At 42.4% G+C, this 19358-nt stretch overlaps 1 long non-coding RNA gene across 1 annotated transcript; it reads left to right on the forward strand.

Moving 5' to 3' along the window:
* Positions 1 to 10375: 10375 nt before the first annotated feature.
* On the forward strand, positions 10376 to 19312 carry LOC306979800. Its single transcript, XR_013793963.1, has 3 exons — positions 10376 to 10709; positions 12178 to 12223; positions 19237 to 19312. It is a non-coding gene; the product is annotated as an uncharacterized lncRNA (long non-coding RNA).
* Positions 19313 to 19358: the final 46 nt, after the last annotated feature.

The following is a 19358-nucleotide window of genomic DNA, read 5'->3' on the forward strand; positions in this document are numbered from 1 at the left end:
AATGGTTGGCGTTTTTTTCCCCCTTTTCTCTGGGCTCATGATGGTTCCAGCTAAAACGAGACAAGGTGTTCTGGTAAGGAACACGGGATTAGGGTCAGGGAAGCGCATCCAGCTGTAGAACCCGCCACATATCAGCGATCAGCTCTCTCTCCATTGACAAAGCGGCCAAACGTGTGTCCAAAATGCGCATGTGCAAGCGATCGAACGTTCAAAACAACTTTCCTTTAGCAACCTTTATGATTAAAGCGGCGACAAGAGGAGAGACTTCGGGGCCGAGGCGGGGGATGCAGGGGGCTGTGGGAATGAGGAAATGAAAGTCAGAGGCGTGAAATCACATGACGGCGTGTGCTCAGCGTCGGGAGGATTACAGCACATCCATGTCCAGCGGTGCAGCAGAAAGAGCCTCCCCCAGGAACAGCCCAGCGCCCCTCCAAATGGAATATCCAGTCGGGGGGAGAGAGGAGATAGCACAGGGCTGATAGAGAGTATGAAGGAGGAGGTAGTTCTAATATTTCAGTCAAAAAGTATAAAATTGCAGACTGAAAATAAAAACTATAAAGTGCCCTCCAATACACAATGTCTGAAGCTAAAGCCACGCTGAGGAACATTGCAGGTTATATATAAGAACTAACACACAGTAAATCTATTAGGGATGGGCGGATCGACACCAAAGTATCGATGTATCGATACCAAACGGCTACTTTTTAAGTATCGATGTTGGGCAAAAAGTATCGATACTAATTTGCATATGTAAAACGAAGGCGGGGCAGCAATTATCAACACAAAAGGATGATTTATTTCTTTGTTCTGAGTCAAAACAGTCCACAACAGCAAAGGATTGAACTGAACCAGTCATATCATTCTGGTTTAGGTTCTGTTTGTCATTTAAGTATTAATTTTAAATGTTGTTTGTGCATTTAATTTCACATTAACATTGTTTAAATAACCAGTTAAAGTAATATAATTTTAATGGACCAGTTTTAGAAATGTATATTGATTGAAATACATTCACCCATATGAAATGACCAGTATCGGTATCGGTATCGGTACCGACAAAAAAGACCCCAAAAGTATCGGTATCGTATCGATTCCAAAAAATGTGGTCTCGCCCATCCCTAAAATCTATATTAAAATCTGAAACCTAAAGACACCTCATTTTTTACCCATTTTATAAAAACATTTAAAACTCTGTATAGTCCCTTTTGAACATTACAGCGATTCAACATGCTTCTCATACTGCAGAAAAAGCATTAGGAAGGGACATAATCTATTTAAACTGATTGCTTGACGATCTGTAGACGAGCCGGTGATGTCCCTCTCCCAACAAAGTTACAAGTCAAATCAAGGAGATCATTAGAGGAGAGGCAGAGTGCTCGCTGGATCATCGTAGTAGGAAGGAAAGTAAATGCTAGAAGGTATAGCAATCACTTGATCAGGTGCTCTGACTCATTGGGCCAAACAACCCAGTCCAGTTATGAGGATTCATAATTGATCCTGAAAAAAAGAAAAAAATCTTGTTAATGTTGGTTGTTGGTTGTTAACAATGGTGTTCGAGAGGATAGATGAAGAACAGGCAGCAGTCTGGATGTCTTATACAGGAGAAGTTTATTTACCATCGGTACGGGACCCGGAGACATGAACTCGAGACATTGCGCTAGTCCTACCATTCAAGTCTGTCCAAAAGGGATAAATACCCTCTCAGAACGTCATACTGATACGCAAGCAAACATTCAGTGGCTGAGAGTGGCACCTGAGCACCACAGTAAGGCTATGACAGAGATAGTACGACTACAGCTTGACCCAGTAAGAGCGATTTAATGTTATCTTCTAGCAGTTAAGTGCAATATACAGTAACATGAAGCCAGTGGGCATCAGTTAATCGATAATCGTTCTGATAAAAAGAGCAGCTGACTAAATAAATTGAACAGAATGTGCATCCTTCAGGTGACAGCGAAAGTCTTGTTGGTTCAGTATTCAGGTATGTTTGTGCATTTGGCGAAGCATGAAATGATCAAGAAAGCCAATGACATTCACGGGCATTAGTTTTAGATGATATAGACGGAACAGATACTATCAGAGATGGCTATCAGTGCAGGGATTGTTCCCCCACTATAAAACTTCCAGTCCTCATTGGTCACGTGCTCCTGTTTAATAACCTGTGACAACATACCCGACAGTAGAACCTTGTCAAAAGGAAACAAACAGTAAAATCCTGTGAGTATGACACCCCACTTCTGCGCTGCACTGCCATTTGAAAGAGATTCCCTGTCACCTGCTTTGAAAAAATAAACCTGTGATCATAAAATTCAAACAGAGCTCTTACCTTTAAAAAGAGTATTATCAAGAGAAGTATTAATGAACACATGGGGCCAGATCTTACGTTTCTAAATAGACTGTAGACTAGACTTTTACACAGATGGGGAGCGCTATGTGATGTCCTCAGCTTCTGGCGCAGTGAGTGGCTGGACTAGCTCCCATGGCAATGTTTTTGGACATCAGTGGTCCCTCCCCAAGATTTACCGTGGCACGGTAGTACAGCGGTTACGCTCGTGCTTCACAGCTAGAAGGTCCGGGTTTGATTCCCACCAGGGACGGGACCTTTCTGTGTGGAGTTTGTATGTTCTCCCCGTGTCTGCGTAGCTTTCCTCTGGGTACTCCGGTTTCCCCTAGCACTAAAATATGTACAATAGGTGAATCCTCCAGCCTCCACATCATGGAGATGGGTCCCCGAGCGCCGGCCCACGCTGGCAGCTCACTGCTCCTACAGGTCGCCCCAGCGGCATTGAGGATAGATCAAATGCAGAGAATGAATTTCCCTACAGGGATTAATAAAGTATACTTTAACCTTAACCTCCTACAGACCGCACCAGACTGGATTGTTTTCCGCAACTGTGGATGGCGAACGTGTTTTGATCATGTGGAGTTCGCTCTTTAATACTAGTGCCAGAACGCGGGACCACTGATATATTCGGGAGCTGGACAGTGTTTAACTCACAGTGGGAGAAATAGTTTGTCGTTTGCAAGCTCTTAATAAGCTGCACAAAGCTGCGCACTATGTTAACGTAGAGAAGAGTAGAACAAAGGGAAAGCGCTTGTTGTAGTCAGTGCTGATTCTAGCACACCATGCGTCAACCCCGACCCCTTTTTTCTCTGAGCAAAGCCCTCTGGCTACTGAAGAAAGCACTAGCACAGCGTTGTTTGTACGCAAGATACCAACTTCTTCTTGAGCAGCTAGGTAGAAGATCAGGCCCACGGAGTCTTTCATCTTGTTGGCCTAGAGTTATGGTTTAATAACCCACTTCAAATTGTTCTCATCTGAACACATTTGGCATGCCATTGTAGTATCACTATTTGCCTATTTGTTATTCGCCTGAGCCAAGTATCAACCCCTCAGGCTACATTGCAGTTTATTCTTTTACTATGAGCTCATGTGTGTCACTTTCCTGTAAGCTCTGAGACTCTTCTTGGTCCAGAGTCAATGGCGAGAGGAGATAACAGCTGCAGAGCGCACAGCAGCAGGACTTGAGAGCTGTTTTGCGTCTCTGATTAGGCCGTGTGATCAGCCGCGTTAGACATTTACATGATGATGCTGCATGCTGTGAACATGCGTGGCTGTCTCTGAGTGAACCCGGTCTCGAGGTCCTGGAGAGCGCTGTACGCATGGTTTGGGGATGATCAGATTCTAACCCATTACGATGCTCTCTCTCCAGCAGAATGAACAGCAAGGCACCGTGCAATGGAGGCATACCAAGTTACAGCTAAACAATTACGGTTTCCCCCAAAAGCGACTGAATCTCGCCGCCATGGTCTCGGGAAAAAAGGAAAGCGTTTGGACTTTGGTCACAGCTGGAGCACTTTTGAAGAATTGGCAATCTTTTCTCACAAGTAAAACTCAAATTACTTTTTATAGCAGTCGTTGCATTGAACTTGTTTTCTGCTTTGTACTCAGCGGGGCCACCAGTGAGACCGCTGCATCAAAACAGTAATGTGATCACTTTAGCTTGTGCGTGCCAATCCTAGTCAGCACGCTCTTCTCTGCCTAAACTTATGCTTATTATGGTTATAGAATGTATTTTTACAATTGTATAACATTTGTTTCAGGGGGAAAGTTCTGCAAAACAACAGAAGATTTCAGTCAAGGCAATGACTATATTGATGCAATCTTTGCACTCCTTATAGTTTAATATTAATCTTCCATTCCCCCCCTGAAGTCGCAGCCAGTACATAATGTCACTATGTTCTTGGGTAAGACACTTCACCTGCATTAAAGGTACATTATGGAACTTTTTATGCGGAAACGTGTGTATAGTAGACCTTTTTATGACCAAATGGCTGTATGGGTGGTTAGCATGACGCCGTACTTTGGTCTTTACAACGGCCTCTACAACGCTCCAGGATCAATTAAATGTATGCGTAACCATGGGGAGGGTCCGTCAGTAGTGAAAACACACAGTAGTTAAAGTAATTGATCCTGGAGGGTTATAGAGGCTACTGTGTTGGAAAGTAAAGGCGCTATGCTAACCACTTCCACAGCCGCCAGGTCAAAAAGAAGGTAAAATATGCAGTAATAGAAAGGTTTCTCTTCCACATAAAAAGTTCGCCTAATGCGCCTTTAACCTCTTAACCCCCACCTGAACTGAGGACATTTTTTTCCAGTTTGGCTTAACCCAAATCTTAATGTGTCTGGATAAAAGTGTCAAAATAAAAAGAATGAAACAGTGACGAAACAAAAAAGTGACGGAAAAAGCAGCAATTGCAAAATAAGAAAGTGACAAAAAGCACAAAAAAAAGTGACCAAACAAGCAATAAAGGAGCAACGAAAGAGTGAAAAGCAAAATCAACAATAACACAAACAAAAAAGTGAGAAAAGAGTGACAAGTGCAACAAAAACATGACAAAAACACGTAAAAAAAAGACCCCAAAACGAAAGCACAACAAAAACGTTTCAAATATGTGACAAGAACGCGATGACAACGCGACAAAAAAGTCAGGCTCAGTTTTGTTGGCCTTAGCTTTCAAATGAGACCTTACACTGTTGCTCTCCAGTCGAGGAAGCTTTTAGATTTGGGTGAAGCCGAACTGGAGAAAATGTGCTCGGTTTTGGCGGGGGGTAAGACATGAGTGTGTGTTTGTGATGTTCAATGTGAAATGACTTCTTCATGTTTATTTGCATTTGTGTCCATGGACGTATATACATACACAATATTATGACAAAACAGTGAAAAGAGACTCATTTTGAAAGCAAACAACATTTCCCAGCACCTGCTAACCATTTTCACATAGATATAGAACACAGACATATAGATATAGATATAGATACAGATGGCATCTCTGGAATCGTCCAAATATGGTCATGTTTGAAAACAGTTAAGGGGGAAAACAATTTTGAAAAAATCTAAATTTTCTCTAATTATTCAAAAACTACTTTAACAAATGCAGAATTATAAATATAGTTTTCTACTAAATAAAGATACAAAGACAGGGAGAGGAGCTAAGTGGTTCAACAGCCCATAAATACATAAATAACGGAGAATGCTAACATAATGCTACATGTTAGCATCGGGCTAATGCTAACGGGTAGCTAGCGCTAGCTACAACTGCCGGTTTTTCACTTTTACAGAACAATCTGCTGTGAGAAAATATCCAAATGGGCCCGATTTACAATTGACTTTATTTGTATGTGACAAATAATTCATATTCCACCAGAAAATGTCTAAAAAGAGTGAAAAATTGTGTTTCCCAAAAGATTCTATTTGCCCCCTCGGCGAGGCCACGCCCCCTTCTATGACGAGATGCCGTCTGTATCTATAAGACTTATAATCAAATACTTTCTCGATTAGTGCAGTACTTAAATATATGGTCCAAACGTGGCTTTGACTATACAGTTATAAGAGTGAACTTCGTATTTGTACTGTACTGTAGATGTCTGTAGTGATAGAAGCGAGTTGTCAACTGGGCTGGATTGTTAAGAATTGAGGACACTTCGCCTCTTCTCAAAGGATTTCTTCTGCTCTCGATTTAATCGTTTGAAGCCAGGAGGAGAGGTCTGAGCAGCTTTTTCTGTTCAGATAACTTTATTGATTTCACAATGGAGGAATTAGTTCAGCTCTCAAGTACTCTCCGGGGGTCCAAATAGTCAGGGGAAAAAAATGCGTGTTTGCCTTAAGACTTTCTATTTAGTCACTGTCATTAATTCATCCTGGATTTCAGTACTGTATGTGTGATGATTTTGCATTAACATTGAGTCTATTAAGGTCATGCATCTATCCAGTGCCCATTTTTTATTCTGTTTGTTGTTATTAGCTTCAGTTATAAACACTACATACTCTGCCACTGCCACTTTTCTGCACCTGTGCCACAAAAATAAAGAGATATAAAACACTATAAGGTTGTCTGTCATTTTTGTGCACTTGTACTAATCGATCGCTGGCTTGTGGCTTGCACTGCTTAAGGCGTGTGGTTGTCGGTACAAGCCCCAGACTAAGTGGAAGATGAATCGAAAAATGAATAAATGGTTCTCTGTTGAGCGTGATGTAACATGCTCCGACTGATGTGGTCACCGAGACGGAATTTCACTCATCTTTCAAATTAGCTGAAACCTCCTGCAACATCTTTAAAAGGTTCACATCCCACAAGACAGCGGAGGAGTACGAGGCATCAGAAGACAAAAAAGAAAAAGAAAAAAACAGATCCGGTGAAGCTGTTTGGTCTCTGCATGAAGGTCAAAACGGCAAGGATTCACTTGTTATTTCATCTGGGCCAGGGACCGAACAATTACCACTGTATTTCTAATCTCACGGTGCATCCGCGGGCCCCTTCCAACCAACTTCAAAGCGTCCTGTGAGCAAAACAAGCCTTGTATCTCACCTCCACCTCTGGAACAAATCTCCATACAACAGTCCCCCCAGCACAGGGCGCTTCACCGCGCTGGATCTCTTCACAGACGCCCGTGATTGAAGTGTCGCTCCTCTCTGAATTTCCGGACTGATCAAAGTGGCTGAAGGCAGGCAGTTAGCAAGACTGGGTCCCTCAGAAATGAAAGCCCCCTACCAAACGCCCCTCTTCCTCGGTGCTGTGGAGTGACATCTATTTCTATACATATACGGTTAATTAGCATTTGACGGCGGCCACTTTTATTATGGAGAAGGCTGCAGTGATAAAGACATGAAGTGAATACGTTATCTGATTCATTTGGAATTCGCGGAGGCATGAAAAGGCTTCCCCCGTCACATCTCGCTGCTCATCTACCTTTTGAAATCCGACAGTGGTGTTTTGAAACATTTCCAGCCTCATAATTATTAGTCGTGGGCAGAATAGCTAAATGGTAAAGTAACAACAGTGTAAAGTTAAAGGTAGTGATGCAAAAATATAGCTAGCTAAGAAATAATAAAGCTGCATAACAAACCAAAAACATTTAAACTGAGCTATAGGGCAACGACTTATCATTACAGATTAACAACGCGGCGACAGTGGGAAAATGCGACGAAGGCTAATACCGACTAACAAACACAAATAATAACACAGCTAAGTTGTTTAGTGTGTTTTATTAGCTATGTTTTGGAGCTCGCTGTGTTGAAAACATGGCACGCTTGATCCAGTCAAATATCTCCAAATAAAGCCCATCCCCTTCCAGACTGATTTGAACCAGAGCCTTTTCCTGACACTTTTCTAACTTCAATATTCTTTCAAGGAGCAATACTGTCATAGTAATGTAAACAACAACTAGTCGCTAATAAGGCTTTACAATTAGCTGCACGGAACACAAGGTCTTTCTTCACAAATGTCAGTTTGTGTAAAATAAATTTTTGTGCAAAAAATATTGGGCCTTTAAAGCAGAACTAAGTAACTCATGCCCCTAGAGGCCATAAGTGCTACCGCAGGTGTTGTGGCATGTTGCGGCTGACAGAAAAGACAAAGAGAGAGAGGGATATTGTACATCCAATTTCACAATAGAGATATTTTTTTTCTCATTCAAACTTGGCTGTAAATACTGTTTAAGTGGCGCAAGCCCGCAGTTAGCTTTGCCCGTTAGCATGTTAGCTTCTTCTTCGTGATTCTATTAGTGTGTATTGCGCCTCCGACCCGGAGGCAGGAATGTTGCATGAGTGGTTTTCTGGCCAGAGACACCAGGGGAAGATGAAAGACCCCCCCCAATCATCACATTTACACTTGTATTACCCCCAGAGGGACTACGGAAAGGATTTATTAAGGCAAACAAGTTACATCTTAAATCTAGGGGCAAATTGAAGTGTAGCTACCAATCTGAGCGATCTGATCAGGACAAGCACTCACTTAGACAACACGGGCACAGTGTTGTCACAACAATGACAGTATTCAATGTGAGAACTGAATCAATGACGTTCGTGTTTCTAGGATAAAAATAAATAAATGTTTAACTCATCTACCTCTGCTTAGCACTCTCTCAACTGGCACCTTAATCTAATCTAATATAATGAACAGCTTTGACGATTCTCAAAAGGAATGAGTTAGCGCTGTAGAAGTAAAGTGGGTCAGTCCCGAACCGTGAGGAGCCACACTATTATTCAAGCGGTCCAGCAGCAGATGGAGGGAGCTGTCGGAATAGATCTGGGTACATTAGCACCAGCTCATTCTCAAACATGTCCCACTCTGAGCTGCAGCTAAGTGACTGCTGTAATTCTCCAAAATCACATTCCAGGTTTTGAAATAATGAATAAAGACAGGTCAAGCTTGTTATGTTTCCATACTGGTCTAAAGCATTTGCTTTCCTCTGGGGCCAGGACTCCCCTGAAAAAGAGATTCTTCATCTCAGTGGGACTTTCCTGGTCAAATAAAGGTCAAATAAAGATGAAAATAAAGAATAATGCTTTAAGTGTTGATCCTCAGAAAAGAAATCAAATTTTAACCCATGTGCGGTTGTGAATATTGGCAGGGACATGCAGCTTTTAAAATAATGTTTTATCACAATGCTTTTGTCTACAGTGGATAAGACTTAGAGCTACACTAACACATAATGGTTTGATATAGAATAATTGACTGCGTTCTTACAGGATTTATCTGGTATTTTATCTTTTACCCAAAGTAGCAACTGAGCAGTGACTAAGGGTGACTGTGGTATAATTACAAATGGTCCAGGTATCATTATTGTGGGGTTCATTGGACAAGATGAAAATAATAGGGATCAAAACAAGGAGAGACAGTAGCACACTAAACACAAAACATTATTGTGCCAATCTGAGACTCAGCAACAGCTTATTTTACAAATTGATGACTAACATTTTGCCAACATAAATACCATTGGCAACATGTAAGAAAATAACTATTTTATACAAATGCCTTTTATCCACTCTTCATCTGAACGTTTACTCTAATATTGCTCTGTGAAGCTTTGCTTTTTTGTTTTATAAAACAAAAAAACATCTTGTTCCATTTCGTGGAGCTGTTGTCTGAGATGTGCCGCTGCTGCAGATCCTGTAAACTTGGAGTGCCATGTTCAAATAGTGAGTTTGCCAAGTAAAAAGTGCTGGCTGCCCACACATGGGTTTCAGCTGAATTATAGATACAGCACTGGGTTCCATTCCCAAACCAGTTCTGCTCCAATGGAAACATCAGTGACAGAGAATGACAAGTCCACAATCCAATTATGTGCACGGCCAGCTGTCAGCCACAGGCTCCTCGGCTCAGAAGGAGCACTGACAGAGGAGCACATGGAGGCTCCTCTCACAATATTCATATAGATGAAAAGGCATATTCAATGAGCTGCAAAGAACAGATGTGAGGAGAGCACTGGGACAGTGAGTATGTCCAGTGAATGAGAGAGAATGATGCCGCTGTAATCAGCTGCTCCCACAGGGCACACGCTGCTGACTGAGGCCCTGCTCCCACTGTCTGTCCCAACAATAGACTCTGATGGGATGTGGGTGAGTTTTGTTGTTTGAAGGTTTCCATAATAACTACCATCCCAGCAGAACTGTCCGTCAGGCTAAAAATAAGTGCTGATGTGCCGATAGTCAGTGGTGTTGCAGGTCTGCAGTGACCTTTTCCATAATAACAATATCATCAAATATTATGAAATAGTGTGTGGTCAGGGGAGTGTCACATGGGAGAAATGACCAGATACAGGCCTTTACTAGGCCAAATCCTGCACAGCACACCACTGCTATGGTAAAACATAGACAGCAAATCAATAGAACTGTATATAGCCAATAAAACAGACACTCTGCACTTGAGGAGAAAAGGCACTGCCTCATGAGCAGCTGTTATTGGGACAGGAGTTTAGGAAAACAACAAAAAAGTCGCCAAAAGTAACTTTTATGAGCAAGACTAATTATTCCTTCTGGAGACTGCAAAGTCCGGAGCAGTGTGAATAATGTTGCTTTATAAATGAAACAGTGTCAGTGTGCTCCTGCATGTAGGTTATTACACGCGGAACAGCACACTCCCTCTCCGACACTTGTTCCGCGGAGGATGAACGATGGCTCGGAAGTAAAGCAGGGAAAGCTTGAGATGAATACTTCATCTGTGACCCACATAATGGCGTTATATGGGGCTCAGTAAAGGCAGCTGTGCCGTGCAGCGGTCGCGGGAAGAGAAAGCTCTCTGCAGCGCGCACTTGCCTCGCTTCCTCGCATCTATCCACCCGAATCATCGGCTCCGTCTGCGTTTAAAGGGAGGACAGGGGAAGGACACGACACCCACGGAGAGAGAAACCCCAAAAAACAACAATTCAAGTAAGTAACTAAGCTTTCATGTCCGAATGTAGCGAACCACCTGCCCATGTTGGATCTGGATCAGCGGTAGTATTGCAGTCGCTGCAGCATGTAGACGGTAAACGCAGACCAGACGTGCGTCTCGACACAATTACTGAGGTTAACCGATATCGGAACTTTCGGGTGAGCACTGAGCCAGAGAAGGTAACGTCACGAAACATGGTCGAGAGAGCACGCTTGCTCACTAGTTGATCAAGCCATTTGGCTATTGGCTCATATTTGTGCTATGTGTAGGCTCTTTAGGAACTGGGCTAGTGGTAAATCATCATTGGTGTAATATCTAACTTGGATCTAACATGCTTTTACAGTTACGGACATTTTGAATCTTGGCTTAACTACAAGAGGAAGAAGAAAGTTCTTGCACTTCTGGAGGTTTACCACTGCCATGCTATAGAAATGATTGATGATGATGGATCTATTGTTACAGTTCTTATGACAACGATGTGACTGTAAAGAGGGTCCATTCCTGATTTGAAAGGTCATTTATTCAATATTCAGTGCGCCTGTCTGTCTGGGCTGTCGGCTGCTGCCTCTGCAGACGTGTTCAGATAGGAGAGTGACATTTCTTTTTCCTCTCTGGTCCCCAAGGGGCTCTCACTCTTCACTCCACTCTGGAATGATAAAAGCAGCGCAATGTTGCAAAAATCAAACTTGCTGAAGCCTAAAAGTTGCTGCCATCATATTGGGTTTAATATGGATGTGCAGATAATATGTTAGGTGTGCGCCATCTGATCTGACTTTCAAACATAAAGGCAAAGTAAACACACACAGAATGGGAAATGCAAATATAAATTGCGTAGGTACAACAAAACATTTTTGCATCGCGGTCCTTTGTGGTCCAACTAAACCCGTTTGAAGTAACTCAGACAAACAGCATCAGACTCACAGAATCTACACCCACATGAATGCATATATTTCATAACTACCTGATGATTCCTTTGATATTAAGTGGGTCAGGGGTACAAAAGCCAAGCAGCCCAGTTTAAACAAAATGGCATTTCGTTCTGCGCACATTCACGCTCGGTTAAAAGGAACCATGAGGGAGTTAATTCCAATTTTGCTGACAGTAGATAGGTTCCCCATTCTCTCTCTATCACATAGTAATTACTTATAAGGCCACAGGGATTATAATGTCCCCAAGTCCCCTTAGTAATAGAGCCTGTGCTTCTTCTAGGGCTTTTGCTGTGCAAGCCATGCGCTATCAGCTCCTCATTAGGTAGCCCCCTCTTAATATACGCTCCTGTAATATCCTCCTTCACACTTCTCAGTTCTCTTCCTGCCTCCTGCACTTAACTGCCACACTGGTCTAATGTGACTCCCACACAGCCGGAGATAAAAGAGACAACACACTGCGAGTATATATATAGTACAGTAGAGCAAATGAAATATGTATATTCTTACGTAACCTGTGTGCGCTCTTTGTTTGCAGGCACGCCAAGTCCATCTGCACGTGAAGGCGGCGTTTCTCAGCTCTGGTAACGTCTGCATCCTCCTAAATGTCTGTAACTATTCCCATCAATGATCTCTCCATGGCTTCGGGCTCACTATATCTGCAGCCGTGTTTACTGATTAGTTCCACTTGGGCATCAACCTGCTTCCAAGTCTCACGTGGAAAGTAATTTGTGCATCTGCAATAAACTGCGTGCATGCAATTACTACAGAGGCAAATGTAACACGGTCACGCTCCGTCCGTAAGGGCTCGTCCTGTCCCCGCACTGAATTCATCAAACGCACAGGGGTTCTCCAAAGACCCTTTAAACCCTTTATGCACATAAATCAGCATTTCTCTGCAGCTTCCTTGAGGGACAAACTCAAGAGTTCACAGAGGTGTGACGTCAAGCCACTGTTTACCGAGAGACGGCTCGCGGGCGGCACAGAATAATGCAAATCAACAAATCGGCATGCAACAACTGTCTTCATTGTAGCTAAACATTCAGAGGGAAAGAGGTTGAATGTTTAAAAGATGCACAGGAATACGGATACAGTTTTGTTTCACCGATATACAGTGTCGAGAGGTCCCAGTGAAAGATGTTGGATATGTCATCATTTTAGGTCATTTTATTCTTGATTCTGTTCTGTCGATAAGGCTGCGACTTCAGAGGCCAGTGAGATTGAGCCTATTGGGTGCACCATGTTAGAGCTGGCTTTTTAACGTTCCTCAAGTCTGCAAATGTCCAAATTGTTTCGAAAAGTGCTGACGGTGGACTGGAACAATAGTGGAGTAAAAACAGTAGCATGTATAGCAGGGGCCTCCATCCTTTTATACCTGGTGAGCTACTTGTATGCAACAAAAGTGCCAGAGAGCTACAAATGCTTCAAAGACAGTTTAACCAGGAGAATTAGTCGCCAAGATAACATTTCAAAGAAAATCACTTGTTTTTTACTACTATATTGACACAAATGTTTGCAAATTGGATTCAACATGTTCAGAACAAAAAGAAAATGCATCTAAAATGTGAGTTATCAGGCATATGTTGGAATGTACACAGTGTTTGGCGAGCGACCTAGAAAGGGCTGGAGAGCTACTGGTTGGAGATCCCTGATTTATAGTTTTGTTTGTAAAAGCGCTCCAAGTTTTCCATTGTAGCAGTACATTGTGTATATCACTCAGAGTACAGATACTAGATGGGTATGTAGTTAGGGACCTTTTTTGTTGTTGCATTTTTGTAATTCATTGTCCCCGTAGGGAAATGTGTCCTCAGCCTTTGACCTGTTCTTGAAATCACTACAGGGCGCTATATCAGGAGCAGGAGTCAGCTTTGCATTGGGGTGGACCCACTGATCTGGGACCCATCTCCAGATCTTGAGCTACATGATCAGGTCTACTACTGGAAGATTAGCATACGGTGTACAATGTTGAATAAAACACCAAATCAGGAATAAAAAAGTTACCATTTGGTTTTGTTTGAGGCTGTGTTAGCAAGAAACTGTGTGAATGTCAGTCAGATGGAAGACCTCAGTGATTTTGCATCATAAAGTGACTTCTTGTCATATGGATATTGCGTCACCCTAAATTGTGAATTTGTGATAATGATAATTTAATGTGTAGCCTAACTGTGCGTGTTTTGGGTTGATGGGGGCAAATGGGAGTTTCCAAACCACCCAGACACGAGGAGAACATACAGACTTCACAGAGAGCACCTTTTAAATGTGAGGTCAGAGTGCTAGCCTCTCAGCTAATGCCCTTTTATATATTATTTAGTTTAGGAGACTTCTGAACAGGACTAAATGGAAAAGTTGAGAGTGGGAACTCCATATGCTCGCTGCTGTACGCGCCACACACTGATGGCACACTCCAGTTGCCACGGTGACGGCGTGTTCACTTCCACAGCATCTGTCAGTGCCACGCACACAAACGTTTAAGTAAGAGCCAGCCAAACATCCAGGGACAACCACGTGAGCTCTGTTTAAAAACGCCAACTGCTCTGCAGCATCCGCAGCCAACGACCAGCCACAACTGATTAGCCTGTAGCTTCGTCATTAAAGTCGCTGGAAGCCGTCATGGCGCAATTAGCTCCTAATTCAGTTTGCAGGCATCACATAGACTCAGGAACAGCTGGCCATGAGCATTTTGTCACTGCAATCTGTGGAATTCTATTTCAGCGCGCACAGGGACAGTTCAGATGATAGAAAGTGCCAACAGCTTTAGGATAAACTTAGAAGTCAAAATAATATTCAAGACAAAGTAATAATGTAACTGGGGACTAGAAATTATGCAGGAAAGAACACCATGTCGCAGCATTCAAATTGAATAATCTGCATTTGCCTCACTCCAATGTTCTGCGACCAGGCTTCATTAGAAGACAGTGATTCTCTGACTTTTAGCGCTAAATACCACCTCATGAAATATTTGACCTTCCCAGTGCCACTTTGCCTAGATCAAGATCAAATCAGGACTTAACCGGGACTAAAATAGAAGTAAATAGGACTAAACTGTATAGAAACAATGTAGAACTGTGTGTAAAAACAGTCGCATTACTACAGCATAAATGGAATCGTCTCTAATTAAAGTGAATGAAGTCTAAAATTGGAGATGCCTCTTGAGGACCATCTGAAGTACACGTACCACAGCTTAATGGGATTATGCCCAAAGTCAGTTCACAGTTTTGATTCTAGCCTGGCCTTTGCCATCCGTAAACTCCGGTCAATTCTAATTTCCCTACATGTACGTCTGGGTCTGATCTCAGTGGCCACGTTACATCGGTTGAATTTCAACCTACCATTCAGCGAGCGGGGGAGGCGGGGCTTGTAGGTGACGTCAAGCGTTTGCGCCGCATTTGCTGGTTGTAGTTTGGCAATGGCGGCGGATACGAAAGTAATGGAAGCTCTTCAATCCGTTCTGGCTCTTCTCCCAAATATCCAGAAATTGAAATTGAAGCCTTGGAATGTGCAAGGAAAGAGTTTTGACAGCTTGTTTTACTCACTCTGGCCAAACGCAAGCGAAAATCAGATCTAATCGTTTCAAAGGAGTTCACCCCTCCCACCTGTTAACAGAGCTCAATTGCAAAGGTCCAGAAACTTGTACGAAACGCAATGAGTACGAGGGTATGTTGAAACCAGGCTAGAATTGGCCAAGATTCATGCGCAAAAGGCATCTATAAAGGGGCTAGATGCAAGTTTGTCATTTTATACTCACTACTGCCACCTCTGGTCATATCTTATCTTATCTTCTATATTAAGCTCATGCATGACAGCACTTTGGACCCGAATTAACACCTTTTTGAGTGACAGTGCAGGATTTTAGAGGCAGTTGAGAGGCAGGTCTGAGCTCATTCTACTCGTAGGGGGATGAAAATACTTAGTTTTAACATTTTTAAACTCCGTATAGTCCCTTTAACCAGTCGCTCGGGAGCAACCTCTACCCTGCCCTTTCCCAAAGCTTTCCCAAGCTTCGGCATTTCCACACAGTCTGCAAACACTACAAAGCGCAAAGTGAAAACTCAAGTCATTCGTGTTGGAGAATCATCTTGGCTGCTCTCCCTTCAGGGTGAACATCCTCATATCGCAGAGTGACACAAGTAACTTTGCAGTATAAGTAGCTCTCTGCCATGTTTGTTTCATGAAAGTTGCTCACGGTGTAGAAAAGTTTGGATGCACAGTTAACTATCTTGATAGGAGTAGTGGAGAAGGGGGTCGGCAGGTTTCTTTGTTTGAGCATAGAACTGTAAAAACAAACAAAGCAAAACTCTGAATCACAATCTTTCCAATTACTGTACGTAACACTACCTATGACATTTTAGGAAAGCACTGGCTAGTCTTGATTGTCTCTACTCTGCTTCACTGTTGTTCTTCACAGCCCTTTTGTCTTTGTGGGTCATTTATTAGCGATGGCTTACAGTCCATTTAGGTCGGCACAGTGCAGAGAGATAAGATTAGCAGGAAGAGGCGGCATTGGCTGCGGGCTCTCCGGAGGCTGAGGCAGGCCAGAGTGTATTGATCCACGGGGCAGCTTAGACACTCAAAAGAGAAAACTAGTTGAGTGAGTCCGTCGCTGCAAGACCATCAGATTTTTTTTTAGCTTTGTGTGCAGAGCTCTGTTTTAGCCAGCACATCCACATAATCCCGTCTGGGCCCTGTCAGCTGGAGCTCCCGGCTTCACACAGTCTTCAGGCACACAGGAAGCTGCCAGAGAAGAGGCCCAATCAGAGTGGACACATGGCAGGAACACAGGGACGCCCAGGGACCTGGGGTTAAGCTCAACACTGCTGAGCTGGAGGGGAACATGTTGTCCAGCATCAAATTATGCCAACCACAAAGAGCGTGGACAAATGGACAAAAAGGTGGTTGTGTCTTTCATTTCTCTGGGCTGTTCAGTTAATCCATTTTCTATTGTAATTGTAATTTAATCTATGGTTAAACTCTATTCGTTCATCTCGGAGCAGAATCACCGTGTCTAGAAAAGCACTCAGATGAACTTCCAAAGACGAATCAATGACAAATCATGATTACGCTGCAAATTTCCTCAGCAATCCAACAAACATGATGACTGCAATGGTGCACCAAAACACTTAACAGTTTTCTGCCAAACAATTTCCCCTCTTTGTTCACTCTCTGCCAGCGTTAAATTGGCGGGCATTATCAACAGAGAGGAGCTGCCACAAAAAAAGCTGGTCTATGCTGAACTTACCCAGATAAGGCGCGTGCTAGCCAAAACAGAAGTATATCAGATCGAGGAAGAAGGAAAAGCCACGCACGGAGCAATTTGAGTATTGAAATGTCGGCGAAAGTTGATAAAACGCTTCTTCCCTCCTTTTTACTCCAAAAACAGTGTGCTCAATAGACACCGACCAAATAAGTTTTAGCAATTTTTGGCGGAGCCGCGTGCATTTGCATTTAAATATTGCCATCTGGTTAAACAAATATTTAATGAGTTTTTGCCTTCAGAAAAATAAATGTCCTCCATGTGCTGTGGCGGGAGCTCGACACCCAACTGTGTATTAGTTTATAACAATATTATCACCGTCGCTTCCCATTTTTCCTGCATTGCAATAATGAACTGGTGAAGTGGTTCTCAAACTGTGGTACATGGTAAAGTTGTAGTTCAATAGGCCTGTTTTAACCCTGTTTTAGTCCCTGATCTAATCTTGGTCTAGGCTCGATGGTACTGGGAAGGTCAAACATTATATGAGGTGACAGAATTAGTAGAATGCTTCCTTAAAGGCACACTGCATAACATTTTTCATTATACTTTTGCCAGCAAAACAAAACATGCTCCTAATGAGCAGCTCAACAAAGAAAAAGCTACTATTTTGCAGTGGATAGTCAAAGAATGGATTTGGATGAGGACCTAACCTTTGTAAATCTCAATTAGAGTGCCTTTAGTCAACATCTCCATGACGACGAGCTGGAGACGTCTCCTCTATAAGTAAAGTTGCAGTAAAGACTTTCCCATGTTTGTTTGCTTATTTAGAGAGATCCAACTTTTTGCTTCCAATACCGATACTGGGAGTTTCTTAAAAGCAGTGAGTGAAAATTTTGGTCCTCTTTTAACCATTTTCAACAAGGTCTTATTTTTTGTAATCAATCATAAATTATGGCAATTTATTAAACACTGTAATGGAAAAACATTAAACAAGAATAACTCGACTTTCTACACTAAATATATGATCTGTTTTGGTTACATTACTATGTAGAACTCACATAAATTGATCTGATCATAACAACTTGTGCATAAGTCAAATATGTTATTCTTTAACAGTATTCCATAAACTAAAAAACAAACTTTTTCACACTCAATTCGGAGAGAATCTCTAGAACCACACGGTCGGTAGTCCAAGACGCAGAACCGCATATGGTCAACAATCATTCTCTTATTCACCTTATTCCGGAGGCTCGCGTGGGCGCCGCCATGAATTGTGCCCGCCCCTTTTCTCCTATCAGTTAACATGGGACTGGAGATAAAATACAAATCAATCTACTTAATATCAGATTTGAGTGGGAAACCTTTTCCCTCGTTCTCCGCTTAAATGAACGGGTCTCGCGCTGGACCGGAAGTGTCGGGACAAAGCAAAAAGAGGCCAAAGTGGGCGGGGCGGAATAAGGTGAATAAAGCAGCGAGCCTTTGGAACACTCTTCCAAATGAAATTATTTCATGCACAAACTATAGAGCATTTATACGCCTGACCAAACAGTGGTTATTATCAAACCTGTATGCACTGAATGACTGTGATATGAACGCTGTAAACTGTGAGTGAGTGAGTGATAGATTCCTGAAATAGAAAGTGCTTTTATGATGTGAGCTTCTATGTATTATTCTGTATATATTTTATGAACTTTTGTAAGTATAACATCAACCTGTCCAGGGACTGCGGGTGGAAATTAGCATTTTTCGCTATAGCCTGGCACATGACATTTCCTCTCTCTTAGACTAATGTTGTTTGTGCATTGTCCCTGATCAAACAAAGAAAAGTAAAGTAAAGTTTTGTATTAGGATACTTTAGGTGATCCAATCATAGTTTCTGTCCAAGCCTTGACTAGTTGATGTTAGCATTAGCACGGCGATTAAACATATGTTTGCAAATGTTAAAACTAACTCAGCAATTGAATTCACCAGGTTCTTCTCTTTAAAACGAGGTACAGCATGTCCATATTCACTCATTTAGGAGTTAAAAGTTGTGTTTTTAAATCGGTGAGAGCCAAAAAAATGTTTCAGGTTGGTGCATCCCTATTGATTTAGGTATTTTTCAACAATACAAATATCTGTAATAAAATAAATGCTTGTAATGCATCATTGTTATGTTTCGCTGTGTGGCTTTAAATATAAAAACTACTCTTAGGGCCACCTCAGTTTTGCGCGGCACAAGCAGATCCTTTGTGTGCTGACAGATGAGAGCTCTGGTTCTCATATGGGCCTGAATCATCCACAGATTGCTGTATTGATAAAGCATTAAATGTGTTTGTACTGACATCAAGACACTCACTGCCTCGGTTGCTGTGGTGACGGCCTAGATTTCTGTATATTGGAATAACTGATGGTGTGATTTTTCAGGAGCTGACATTCCCAGCTGTTACATCCTGTAGACGGCGCCGATAAAGAACGTGGGCCTGCCTCGGTCGACCTTCCCTCACGACCAGGTATCAAGTGTCTCCGTTTAACCATACTGTGTGCAT

The sequence above is a fragment of the Gobius niger genome, assembly GCF_951799975.1.
Source record: "Gobius niger genome assembly, chromosome: 20".
NCBI lineage: Eukaryota > Metazoa > Chordata > Actinopteri > Gobiiformes > Gobiidae > Gobius > Gobius niger.